Genomic DNA, 14,250 nt, shown 5'->3' with positions numbered 1-14,250 from the left:
CCACAGTGTCATTACTCAGCATCAGTGGCAAAAACAGCAGTTTTTAAGACTCCCCTCCGGTAGTCCTGGGTTCAACCTGCCCTTCCTTTATCCTACTCAGTCATTTGTGGGCTAGAGCCACAAGCACTGGTTCCACATCTCAAGGATAGATGGCTCCTGAATTCTAGAACAAGTGAAATAAGGAATGGGCAGTACTCCCTGAAACCCTGAGGTGGCTGTCTTCCCTGAGCGTGTGCGTGTGTTCTGACATCGAAGCTCAGTTTCCTATGGTGCATCTCAGACCTGCAAGGGTGGTGCAAGGCTTCCGTTCTCAGCATCCATGCCCTGCACACATGAAGGGTTTCCCAACTGGTAAGGTTCTGGCCATTCGCTCCTCTGCTGCAGGTGTGACACTGCAAAGGCCTTTCGCTCAAGGAATGTAATGTCTAGGTCTCCTCTGGACAGTACGGTGAGTCTCCTCATGCAATCCTCTACCGCATTTTGTAAATCAGAGTTGATCGTGGGATCTTTGGCATCCTGATGAATTTGGAAAGCACCCCTGCTTGTTTCCTGGCACTTGCCTGTTGTGTGCTTTTGATTCCATGCGAAGCACAGTGGAGTTCTTTCTACCACGTGTTGGTCAAACACTCTCCTACCGGGCTCTTCAGAGGAATGTCATGGCCCCAGCCGCTCTTGGTATTAGACTGATCATTCCTGGGTCTTGGTTTAGTTGTAGTTTGGTTTGGTTTTTAAATCCATCCATGCTTTTACTTTGTGATTGTGTTATTTTTATAGAATTGTTTTTCTAATGTTTTAGATACTTAAATATTGGTTTCTCTTTGAGTGGGAGCGTTCCCTGAGTTAATCCTGAGTGTATACATTCCCTGGGTCTTTCTGACTCACAAGAGGCTGAGCAGGACAGCAGTGGCAGCTCTGCCCACTGGGCTTACCATGTACCAAGGTGACACCTAGGTTGTCAGGCTCATGTTTCCCTGGCCCCCTGGTGAAAATGCTAAATAGAAATATAACCTCACCTCCCACTTACTGTTTCTCTCAAATCCCACAAGATTTACTTCTTCCGATAAATCAGGTGCTATGTAGGCATTTTTTAAAATATGATTCCTCTGATGCATGCTTACAGTGTCACACTAGGTACTGTTCTGAATGCTCTGCAAATGTTAACATGTGATCCTTAGGACAACCGAAGAAGCAGTTGATGTACTCTCCCTGTTCTTACTGAGGAGGAATCGAGGCGAGGAGAGGTCTCGCCACTTGCCCAAGGTCACGCAGCTAATAGAGGTCAGAGACAATTCAAAATCAAGTGGCCTAGCTCCAGCCATGCTTTTAACACTACACCGCTGCCTGGTGCACATGGAACGGCTGCAATTGACATATTCCTGTTGGTTTCTGTCTGCACTCATCTTTATATTCTGGTGAACTTGTACATTTCGACCCTCCCTGGGCACCTCCTCCTCTGGCTCTATGCCAGTGTGTGTGAACAGTGTCTCCTATTTTGTTCACTTCTGTATACCCTCCTCCCAGCTTGAGTGGGCCAACACACACAGGGTGGACAACATATTTTAAGTAACTTTGAGAGTTTGGTGACAGTGTCTAACTTTATTTTTCTATGACTCTCTCCCGGGTGCTTCTCACTGTCAGGTCCCTGCCCTAGGTCAGCTGAGATGGAACGCCATCCAGGAAACAAGACATCAGTCACCAGTGCTCACGATCCCCGCTCCTTATCTCAGCCCTTGTACTATAAACAAGTGTCCTTTCTGCACTCTACATAGGGACATGTTTTTCCATTTTTTATGGTGATTGTGCTATTTTACATGGCCCCCAAACAGTGCTGAAATGCGGTCTGGGACTCCAAAGCCCAAGAAGACTGCAACTCTTAGGAAGAAAAACCAGACATTAGAGAAGTTTCCTCCAGGCATGATTACAGTGCTGTTGGTCAAGAGTTCAATGTTCATAGCCGATCATAGAGGTTGCATTTTTAAACAGAAACATGTAAAACAAGGCCATGTGTTGAGGGGTTGCTGAAAATGTGGCCAGAGGCACCTAGGAACCTGACCTGCAGTTCAGTGTTCACTGACTTAGTATTCACGGAGAGTTTATGGAGAGTAATTGCATTATAGATAAAGAAAATCTGTGATAATACAAGGCAAGCACTGTCCAAAGTGCTGCAGGGTTCAGTGAAGGGAGGGAAGCTGTGGCTGAGTTGGACAGTCAATGGAAAGGAGGCATTTGGGATGGAACTCAGATGGTAGGTCACACAGGTGGGAAGCTTTTTATGAGGAGAAACCTGAGCCATGGTGGAGTTCAGAAACTTCAGGGGCTCTGTAGAGATCTGCAGGCAACCTCGCTGGGCTGAAAGGTGGGAAAGATAAGAAAGGTAATTTGGATCATTCTGTAGAGGATAATTAGGAGTGTACTCAGCAGGTGCGTTGCACACACCTGGAATCCCAGCATCTGGGGAGGCTGAGGCAGGAGGGTCACAAGTTCAAAGCAACTTCAGCAGCTTAGCGAGGCTCTGTCTCAAAAAATAAAAAGGATAGAGATGTGGCTCAGCAAGTAAGTACCCCTGGGTTCAACCCCATGTACCAAGGGGGGAAAAAGTGTCTTCAATTTTGGGGAGTGTTCCTGGGCCTTAGGGCTTTGTGCGGGCCCTACATGCTCTACCGCTAAGCTTCATCGTTAGCCCCAGGAGCATACTTAACGTGATGGGAAAACGAGCCGTGAAAAGTTGGGGGTGATTTGCCCAAGAGAAATGTCAACGTGAATTCATATAGACAAACATGAATGTTAACAGCAGCTTTAGTCAGAGTAGCTGAAAACGGGAAACAATCCAAATGTCCATCAACAGGCAGGGGAATAAATAGATTATGGGTTATCTATACCTTGGAATGCTACTCAGCGTTAAGAAAGAACAAACTCTGGATAAATACAACATAGGCCAATCTCAGATGCATGATGTTGCTGAAAGAAGCCAGAGGCAGGAGGGGACACCCCGACACCCCGCAGGGCTTCATTTATGCGGTGAACTTGTTTGTTTGGTATTTGCACAATCACAGAGGGCTGGGGACTCGAACCTGGGTCTCCAGCATGAGAGTCAGGCACTCTACGAGAGGAGCTATACGGCCAGCCCTGGGCTTCATTTATAAGAGAAAACAAAAGGCAAAACCAACAAAGTGACAGAGCAATGGGTTAGAATTCACAGAGAAGGGGCACGTGGGGACTGTTCAGTGTGGTGGAAATATCCCATGTGTGATCATGGCAAAGTTACATGGGTACCTCGATTTGTCAGAACTCGTTTTAAGGCTGGGCAGTAACAGAAGAATGCTTGCCTAGCATGTGTGTGGCCCTGGGTTTGATTCCCAGTACTGAAAAAAAAATTTTAATAGGTAGATTTTATTGTAGACATATATATAGTTACTATGAGTGTATTTTATTGTCTCTGTCCATTCTGCATATATAAAATATGGACTGAGTGGCTTTTAAATAGCAGGAATTTATTTCTCGGAGTTCTAGAAGGTGGGAAGCCCACAGTCAAGGCACCAGCAGATTTGGGGTCTGTTGAGGGCCATTCCCACACCTTCTCACTGTGTCCTCACCCTGTGGGAGGCAGTTTATTGATCTCTAATCACCTCCCAAAGGCCCCAAATACCATCACCTTGGTGATTGGATTTCAATATAGGCATTTTGGTGAGGACACAAACATTCAGACCATAATATACATAAATTAAAATCAGATCTGTCTTTAAAAAAAAAAAAAAAAAAAAAAAAAAAAACTTTAGGGAGAGAAGTATTTGCTGTGCTTCAATACTGTTCCCCCATCCTAATGAACCAACACCCCCAAGAAAGATACCCAAGGAGAAGTGCAGTCACTCAAATCCAACCAGAGGCCCCTTGGGAATTAGCAGATAGAAAATCTGGTCATATGGAAAGCTAGAGATGACAGGCATCCTCCTATGAGAATCTCCTTGACCTATGCTTGTTTTGGCTTTTTTGTCACTGTGACCAAACTATCCAACCAGAACAGAGGAGGAAAAGTTTATTTGGGGCTCACAGTTTCAGGGGTTCAGTCCATAGATGATCAAATTCATTGCTGTGGGCCCAAGTGAGGCAGAACACCATGGGGGAAGGGCCCAGCAAAAGGAAGCTTCTCAGCTCATGATGGGGTCAGGAAGAAGAGCAAGAGAGCAAGGGGCCACAGAGAAGATGCACCGTTGCAGAGAACACCCCAGTGCCCACCTGCCTGTAGTTGCCATGCAGTCCATTCAGACCAGGATGGAGTGATTAGCTTACAGTTCTCATGATCCAACCATTTCACCTCTGAATATCCCTGCCTTAACAGGAGCTTTGGGGGGACACTTCACATCCACACCATAACAACACCATTGCTAACCTGCACCTGAAACTTCTTGTTGATATTAGTAGTATGCATTTCCAACTCCCCTGTGTTATACTGCTGCATAGCTGCATGATTTCTCACACCACAGCACTGCCAACTTAACGCTAGGAAGAAACCTGCTGAAGTCACCTTGTGTTAAGAGCACTTATCTCTCTTGGGAGCTCACTGTGACACTCTGGAAGTGTCCACGTGAATGCTGCTGTACAGACCTGATCCCTGCGCGCCTAGTACTTAGGGTCTCTGACCTCCTAAATGATCGCCCTTTCTGAGAGGGGAAGGAGCCTCCTTGGTCCTGGTCACAGCCCCACACACGTTCCTGAAAGGGACACCAGTGTTAGGATGGCATCCTGTGGGCACAGCCTCAGGCCTCCTGGATGTTCTCCAGGGACGGCCACCCACCTTCAGTTATCCCATTTCCTGGTGCCTGTCACTAAAATGTGGGACTAGTCATCTTTGTCTTTCACACAAAATCCCTGCGGTCCCACTCCCTCCCTGTGCTGCCTGACAAGTCCCAAGCAGCTCTCAGATGTTCTGCTTCCTAGAGGTAACACTTGGTTCAGAAATTTCATTGCTTATTTATTCATTCCAAGAGCGCCGTCGGAGGGACCAAGCCTCGTCTGGGGCCTGGGGCTACCACACCGAACAGGACAGAAAGCGGCCCCTGTGCCGTCCATCACCTGGCTCCTCTCCAACCTGTCCAGCCACCTGCCTTGTTAGCCCCTTCTCTGTGTCGCCAAGTGCTTGAGAGTGGCCTCCTTATATTTTCACTTTACTTCTCTCATTAGTAGCATATGCTCAAAATCCGAGGGATAAATAAAGTTCCAAACGTGAGCTAACGTCCCTTTGAAGACCTGCTGCCGCTGCTGCTGCTGCGCTGTAGTTGAGGTGAGATGGGAAGGGAAACAAGCCTGCAACAGCTTTAATGTCGCGACTGCCCAAGGCCTGGGAATTTCGGCTTCAGGTCCCCTCTGGTTGCATCTCACACTGTGGCGTGCCTGCCAGATCTTTTCCTTTTAAACTGGATTCCTAAATCTAACATCACATTCACATCCTCCTCCTCCTCCCCTTTTTCTTGGTCCCCCTCCCCTCCCCCTTCTCCCACCCCAGCCTCGCCTCTTCAACATCAAGGGGAGAGAAGGGCATTTCACAAACACAGCCCTGCCTTTCACACTAAGCGCGGGGCCGAGCCCGGGAGCGCGGCGAAGAGGTCCCGCGCGGGCCCCCGTTGCTTTCTGATCACACGGGTCTGTCGCCTGTCCCCTGCTCGCTCTGTGGCAGCCGTCGAACTGCTGACTACACGGAGCAGAAGCGAAGCCAGAAGCACAAACTCGGGGCGTAATTACAAGGGAACCTTTCGAGTTGAAAACCTTGCTCACCAGGAAAAACTGCGCAGAGAAAAGCTTAAGCCGTTGTCACTTTCCCCTGAAAGGCGTCACTAGGGCTGATGTTTCATAGTTCAGAACGAACTACTAGAGCAGGGCGCCACAGTTCTGATTCACTCCGAGGGACGGCACCAACGCGCCCGGCCACTCCGGGCACCGGGTCTGGGGTCGCCGGAGAGGAGCCCCTCCCCGGGAGGCGGGGACTCGCAGCCGCGCCCCGCGGTCCGGGCCGTGCGGTCCGCGCCCGCGCTCCACCTGCCAGTCAAGTGGAGCCGTCCCGGCCGGGCGGCCGCACGCACGCACCCCTGCCCGGCGTCACCAGGCACCCTATTACCGAAGTCCTAGCAGCAGCCCAAACCCAGCGCGGGGCGGCCGGCAGCCTGGGAATCAGAACCGGCGGCGAAGTTTACCGCTGTGGTTCCGGGCCGGCTTCAAACTCGTCCACTCCTAACTTCGGCGATCTGTGCGTGACCAGATTAAAAAAAGAGAGGAGGGAGGGAGGGAGGGGGGAGGGAGGGGAGGAGGGAGGGAGGGAAGGAGAGAAGGAGGGAGGGAGGAAAGGAGGGAGGGGGAGGGAGGGGAGGAGGGGGGGAAGGAGGGAGGAGGGAAGGAAGGAAGGACTGACTAAATTCTCATAAAGCCAAATTAATTTCGTGTTAAAAGCTTCCTTTTTCAGTTGTTTTCACGGACCCTCGCTCATCCCCTGTAGACACACCCTGCAGCAGGTCTTCCAAATCCCAAGGGCATCTCTGCTGGTTCTAGGCACCAGCCCTGGGTCAAAAGGCAAGAGACAGGATACTACCAAGACCGCACTACCAGGGCGAGGGAAGCCCTCAGACGAGTTGCCTGCCTCGGGGGTCCAGTGTTTTCCAGCAGTGGGCCTGAGGTAGCATCCTCCACCCTTGGGCAGAAGTCAGAAATGGCCTCCACACAGCTGAGGCCGCAGCCCCTGCCCCCACAGTACATCTGAGCAGACGCTCAGCCTCCAGGTTGACTTGCTCTTGTCTACTGTCTCTGTCAGGTGGGTGACAATCCCCCTGTAGTTCCCAGAGGCTTCTCTTCCTGAGGATGAGATTGATGAGACAATGGTGGCCCCTGTCTCAGCAGTTGGTCTCAGGGCATGGCTGGTAATCATCCTGTCCCTCTGCAGTATTCAGTGCTAGGTCTCCCTCAGCCTCAGCTACGGCCTCAGCAGGTCTATGGGCACAGCCGGGTCGGTGACCCAAACCTCCTTTCCAGGAAGGTTGCACCTGTCTATTTGTGATTTCAGTGAGCAGGGCTTTCACTCACTGGGAATGCCAGTGAGTCGCTGGATTCCATACCTGTTCCTCTCTGACCTCCTGTTTAAAAAGCAGCCCTATGTCCTCCCGTGGATCCTCAGGTGACCCCTCACCTGCAGGACCCCAGCCACACAGGGTTTTGCCGTATCCCCAGGCCAGCATGCTGTCCCTTTCTGGGCCAGGCCCTGCACTCCGCAGAGTTCAAGGTAGATAGAAAGGAAGCACACAGTCCCTGTGAGTGGAGCCCCTCCTGTGCCACCCGCTGCTGAGGTCACGGCACTGCAGAGAGAGCTTCCAGGTATGTGGTGCTTCCCCTGTGTCCTCAGGCCACTCCAGTGCTCCGCCAAGCCCCCGCTTCTAGTTGGTGCAGTGTGTGAGCGAGTGAGTCTCAGGACCAAGGAACTGTTACCGCCCCTCACTGCTGTAGGAGGGTCTGCTTGGTGCTGTGCAGACCTGTGCTGTGGCTGAGGCCCTCAGACAGAGGGCCTGTCTGAGGCTCAGCGGCAAATGCAGACCACACCGAGAGGAAGGGCCACCCACCCTCCCCGTCTTGTTCCCTTGGACCCCTCCAGGTACCACTTGCATTTGGTTCAGGTCCTCCATGAAGTAGACCTGAGATAGGCCAGATGTTCTGCTGCAAGAAGCACTGTGAAGGAGGGAGAAGCAGAAGAAGGTAGCAGAGCCTTTGGCCACCACCAGCCTGAGGAGGTGGAAGAGAGGTCAGCAAGAGGCTCCGGCTGCAGGTCGGTCCCAAACAGGCTCGGCCAAGTCCTCGGGGAGTCCTTGGAGGAAATTGTCTGGCAGACGACAGGCCCTGGACGGGTCTGAGGAGGACTTCCATCAGGTTGTCATCTCTGGGGCAGCTTCTGCGAAAAGTGGCCTCACACAAAACCAGTGGGGGATCCACAGGGAGGAGCAGCTGGGGCTGTCTGTCAATGACACTTTCCTCAGCAACAGATCCCATGCCTATCCTAGCATAACCCCCTTCTTGCCCGTCTTTAGCTCCAAGGATGGTTGAATCTCAAAAGCCAGCAGATTTAAACAGCTCCCACAGGTTGGTGCCTTCCTGCAGCTCAGGGAAGTCACTCGCCCCAGCCATGTGAGTGAGGCCATTCAGAACCCAGCAGGTCAGCAAAGCCATGCTCTCTCAGTCCTCTGTACAACTTTCTCCCTAGTACTGGGGATTGAACTCAGGACCTCACACATGCTGGGCAAGTGCTCTGCCACTAAGCTGCAGCCCAGTCCTTTTTTCACATTTTGTTTAGAGACAGGGTCTCACTAAGTGGCTCAGGTTGGCCTCGAACTTAACCATCCTCCCGCCTCAGCCTCCTGAGTCTTGGCACAATTTTAAGATCATGACTCGGATGTTACTGCTGCAAAGCTCAGCAAGTAATTAGCTTCTGAAAAAGGACCTCATTATTCATAAAGGAATACAGAAATTTGCAACACTGTATTAGCAACATGCCACCTTGGACATCATCACTACGTGAGTTTTAAACCCCATGATAGGTGTACCCTTCTTATCCTTTGAGACTATATTTTACTTTATTGATTTTTTTTTTTTTTTTTTTTTTTTTTTTTTTTTTTTTTTTGGTATCAGAGATTGAACTCAGGGGCACTTAACCACTGAGCCACATCTCCAGCCCTATTTTGTATTTTATTTAGAGACAGGGTGTCCCCGAGTTACTTAGGGCCTTGCTAAATTGCTGAGACTGGCTTGGAACCCTTGATCCTCCTGCCTCAGCCTCCCAAGCAGCTGGGACACTATGGCAGGGGTTGAATGAGAGGAAGTGGAGAGGAGCCATCTAGCAGGCGGGTCGCTGTGATGTGGCAGAGCTCAGTAGCTGGGGCGGTAGGGCATACTGTGCGCTCTCAGGGAAACACCAGGGATGGGGACCAGAGAGTATGGGAGAGGAACTCCCTGCTCTTGCCCAGATCCACCTGTGCTCTGGTCGGGGTTGTCCTGTGATGGTTCTCATTGAACCATGTCTCCACCATCTGTGTCGCCTGAAGGATGCTCGCCTGGCAGGAGCAAGGAGTGTGGGCTTCCTCAAGGCACACAGAGCACGGGCTGGATGACCATTGGCAGGAATGTTCTGGATCCGGAGAAAGCTATGCATGTGACTGTGGCGTCTGGAAAGGGAGGGTGTTTGCTCCGTACCATCCCTTCCCGTCCTCCCCCCAGTTCTCCCTCTCAGTCCTCCTTCTGAGTCCTCCCCTAGTCCTCCCTCCTGTCTCCCCTGTCCTGCCCTCAGTCCTCCCTCTCAATCCTCCCCTACAGTCCTCCCCTCAGTCCTCCCTCCTGTCCTCCCTCCCAATGCCACTGCTCATTACCATATGGTACATTTACTAAGATACTCTCCTCCCAATTTCCCATAATCCTGATTGCTAAAATTATGTGCTGTGCTTCACTGACTCCTGCTCTGTGCCCTGCTAGGGAGGAAGTGGCAGTCCAAAGGTGTTCTGGAACAACCTGATCCCAGTGGCTGAGAACCCACCCCAAGGTGCTGTGAGACCAAAGAAAGAGGCAGACAGCAGCCTGGGTTCCAGCTCAGGTTCAGTCCTAATCAGCCCTGTGACCCTAAAGAGGCCAAAGAGGCCAGGACTGTGCAGAGTGCCATTTATTAGAGAGTCACTACTAGAAGTGTGGCCCTGGGTGACAGTGAGACTAGTGGGTCCCTGCACTGTGGGACAGAAGCAGGGGTGTATGCAGTGATCAGGATACACCGGGTCACAACACACCTGGTTTAGCTCAAGCTAAAAGACTTGGGCACATTAGTGGCACAGACAGCACTGGGGTCTAGTCCTAAAGTTCCTACAGGTCTAGTCCTGTGATGGTTTTGACTATCTAGAGTGTGCTGCAGAAACACAGGGGCCACTGACCAGCCTTAGCCAGGAATCGTGGCAGTTATGACTCAAGATGGCTGCAGTCCTGTTAAGCTGAAGGCAAAGGAGGGGTCCTCCAGACCCTCTGTGAGTCCCCTCCCTGCACTCTGGAGGCAACCACCCTTCACTCCAGGTCTCCCTGCAGGCTGTCTTGAACCCCCAAAGTGCAAACCCACACTGGGAAGACCCGAGCCTCCACAAAGTTCAACACTGACTAGAAATCTGCAGTGATCAGGAAAAGAGTTGGTGGCCAATTTTGCCCCAAAGCAATGGTTTCCAAAATATTTAGCAACTAAACTCCTTTCCCAAACAAAATCTTTACATATACTACAGTCATGTGCAACAGACAAAAAAAAGGTGGACCAGCTGTGGCCGAGGTGAGAGAGACCCAGGGCCCTTCTCTTCTTTACTCAAGCCTGCGCCCCACGAGAGAGGCCGGGAGCCCTGCCCTTTGCTAGTCCTGCCTGTTGCCGTGCATATGAGGCAGTCAGGTGGCTGCCGGTCGCTGCCTCTCTCCAAGGCTCTCTTCCTCGTTTGACATTGAGCCCTCACTCAGTTCTAGGCACTGGAGATACACACGAGCAGGGCCAATGGGCCTGGGGGTCCCAGGTTGTCAGGCTCAGAGGAAGGCAGCCCCCAAGGAGCACAGCAGCCAGGCTCACGAGAACTCCTGGTCAAGGGACCCTGAGGTTCCACACTATGGGCTGAACTTTGAAAGTTGTAGGAGTTGGGATGAGGGGGTGGGACATAAACAGAGACTGCACCTGAAGACCCCAGGCAGGCATCTGTGCTCTGAAAACTAGCACCCGCCCTGGAGTCCTAGGAGATGGAGGGAGCAGCACCAGACCCTGCCTGGCCCTGGTGGAGCCAGAGGAAGGAGCAGCTGCGGCCTCTGGGAGGTCCAGAGGTCCTGGAGGGATTGGCCTTACCTGGCCAGAGCTGCCTCTTCCAGCAGATCACTCAGGTCACCAGTGCAGGGACAGGTGGGAGGGGGCAGGAGGTAACAAAGCAATTCAGACAGAGAAAATGTTTTAGGGAAAAGATGCTCAGTTTTCCTTGTAAACAGGAATGTGCAAATTAAAACCACAGGGAGATACAGTTCACAGCCAGCAATTCAGCAACAGTGCAAACGCTGTCAATACCTTTTTGGTGAGAATGTGGGAAAGTAAGCTCTCAAACCATGAGGGCGGATGGCTTAGCAGAATCTAACACTTGAGGATGTTTCTATTCAACATTTTTGTTTCTAGGGAGGAAAACCGTGGAAACTCATATACATGCTGAAGGAGAGGAGTGTAAGATGCTCATTAGAACATAGTTGTAATGTAAAAAAATACGAAAATGACTTCTTGCTCCCCACCAGGGGAGCAGATGTGTGAATCGGGGTAAGTTCATACTGTGGAATCTATTTATTCAGCAATTAAAATAAACTGCAGCCACCTGCACTAAATCTCAATATAGCATGTTAAGTGAGAAAAACAATTGCAGGCAGAATATATGACATTTGGCACAGCTTAAGGCAAACGACTATGTATTTTCAGACATATGTATGTAGCAAAAGCACAGAAAATAGACAAAGGATAAACACCAGCCTTGGAGTCCTGGTAACCCTAGGAAAAGGGGACAGATGGCAGGATTTAGAAGGTCATGGGAGCCTTGTAACAATATTGACAATATGCTCAGTCTTTTAAAAATTAGATGCATTCAGTGGCTAATGTTAAAATCATAAAAATCTGAGTACTAGGTAGATAGGCCTATGTTACACATTTTCTGCTATTTTCTATTTTATATGCTGCAATAGTTTTTATTAAGAAAGTTTAGGGGGCAAAAAGATGATTTGAGTAATCCAGGAGAGAATTCCACAGGAGACATCACAGAGGGGATGAAGAAAAGGGCAGGATATTAGATATGAAAAGTGGAGAAAGAGCACAGGAAGTCCAGCCGGTGTGGGGGAAGGCGTGGCAACCAGTGGGAGAGGCCTTGAGCTCAGGGCGCCAGGTAACTGTCCGATAGAGCTGCCGCAGCCAGCCATGGTGATGTGCATCGTGGTCCCAGCTCTATGCAGGCTGAGGTGGGAGGATCCCCTGAGCCCAGGAGTTGGAGGCCCACCTAGGTAACACCCCATCTCCTTAAAAAGAAAAGAAAAGGAATGGAAGGAAGGAAGGAAGGAAGGAAGGAAGGAAGGAAGGAAGGAAGGAAGGAAGGAAGGAAGGAAGGAAGGAAGGAAGGAAGGAAGGAAGGAAAGGGAGGGAGGGAGGGTTGTCAGGGGGCATGTTATAGGGGAGAGAGGGTCACCTGTCAATGATGGACAACAGAAAGGGACCAGAGCCAGAAATGAGCAGACTACCCAGCACTCAGGGCCAGCCAGAACAGCAGAAAATGGCAGAAAAAGGAGAATTGGAAATTTCAAAATATCAAAACAGCCGCGATTTAAAAAGCAAATAGAGGGAAATGTTTACAATAGATTACTGTTGTTACCGGCTGTGGTGTTCTCACAATGAACAAACACACTGAGATTTTGATAACCAAGTAGGGAAAATACTTGAACAGACAATTCACCAAAGAGGAAACATTAAATACATGGGCAAGATGTTCATCAGAGAAATGGAGTTTAAAGGGTTGTTTGCTTGTTCGTTTCCAGTACTGGGGATTGAACCTGGGGTGCTTTGCCAGGGAGCTGCATCCCCAGCCCTTTCTATTTTTTCTTTCAAGACAGGATCTTACCAAATTGCCCAGGTGGGCATCGAACTTGCCATCTTCCTGCCTCCGCCTCCAAAGTTGCTGGGATTACAGGCGTGCACTGGCGCAGCTGAAATGGTATCTATTCAGTGGCTGGTGTAGTACTTTGGAGGGGAGCGTGGCTTTTGTTTCTAATGAACCCTTGGCTGGTGATGGCAAGAAAAAGCGCTGTACACCTGCGCGCCTTGCGGGCAAGTGGTTTGGTGGCCAGAGGCCCTAAAGCGTCCATGACTTCGCGTCCATCGAATCATTCCACTTTGGGTAGATTCTGAAGAGTTTCATACCAAAGTCACTTATATTTATAATAGCAAAAAAGGAGAAATAAATAATATTTTATTTATTTATTTATTTTATTAATGAATATTTTTCTCCTTTGAGAAAAATCTAGTTCTCACAGATCACGTTTGCAGAGTTTATGATTAGATGAAGAAATGTACTCATGTTCTAATATTATAAGAAAAAAATCATCTTAAATTATATCAGTAGAATGATCTCAACCGCATCCCTAACAATGGGAAAACACATATATTGGAAATACACTGGAAGAAAATACACCAAGATGTTAAATGGCTGATTTTTTTTTCTTGTCACTACATCCTGTATTCCCTATATAGGATACTTATTTCTTTAATAGATGAAAGCACACACACATTTTCTTCTGAAGAAAAATTCGTATTAGGACTTTTCACCTAAAATGTATATTTGGGCTTGGGTTATAGTAGACACAGAATGAGGTAGGGTGTACTTTCTCCTTTACTGCAAAGGAGCACAAAGCAAAATCTCTGGACCAGTGAAAGTTCCAGCATCCAGCATGGGGCAAGAAATCATGGGACTTTTTCAAGGCGTCAAGTTTGGGGTCTACTTCAGTGGTTTTAAAAAATATTTCTCTAGGGAAATGCACAGTCTTACATTCTGGACCCTTTTTCCTAAGGATCGGCAGAAATAAGGAATGAGAGACTAGATCAATAAGCTATCAGCCAAGAGCCCATGCAAGTGAGGAGAAAGCGGAAGATAAATCCCCACCAACGTCACACACCAGGTGCCACCTGGCACACAGGTGAATCCCACACTCCAGCATAGCAGCCCCAAGCTGCATGTGGCTATTTAAATTTATAATTAATTACAACTAAATAAAATTTAAAGTTCAGTTCCATGGTCACACTGACCACATGGCAAACGTTCAGGAGACATGTGTCTAGGCGGCTGCCCTTGAAGATGTGGCAGGACCTTCCAGTCGGAACAGAAACACCTGTAGTCAGTGAGGGTGGAGGAAATCAAGGGCTTGTCCCGTGCAAAGATGACTCTACATTAAAAAATTATAGAAAAGATGCACTTTAACAGATGAAAGACTACAATCTTCTCAACTGATAAAAACAAAGCATTCAGGGAGTTCAAGATTTATTCAGAAGAAAATAAATATAGCAAGAGTAGACTGAGAAAAAGTGAAGGAAAAAAGAATCCCCTTTTAACCATAATAGCAATAAAACCTACAAAGTACCCTGGAATAATGTCAATAAAATAGGTTCCAATATCTGTTTAGAGAAAAATTACAAATCATTATGAAATGAAATAA

This window comes from Sciurus vulgaris, assembly GCF_902686455.1.
Source record: "Sciurus vulgaris genome assembly, chromosome: 7".
NCBI lineage: Eukaryota > Metazoa > Chordata > Mammalia > Rodentia > Sciuridae > Sciurus > Sciurus vulgaris.
This window is presented reverse-complemented; position numbering follows the sequence as displayed.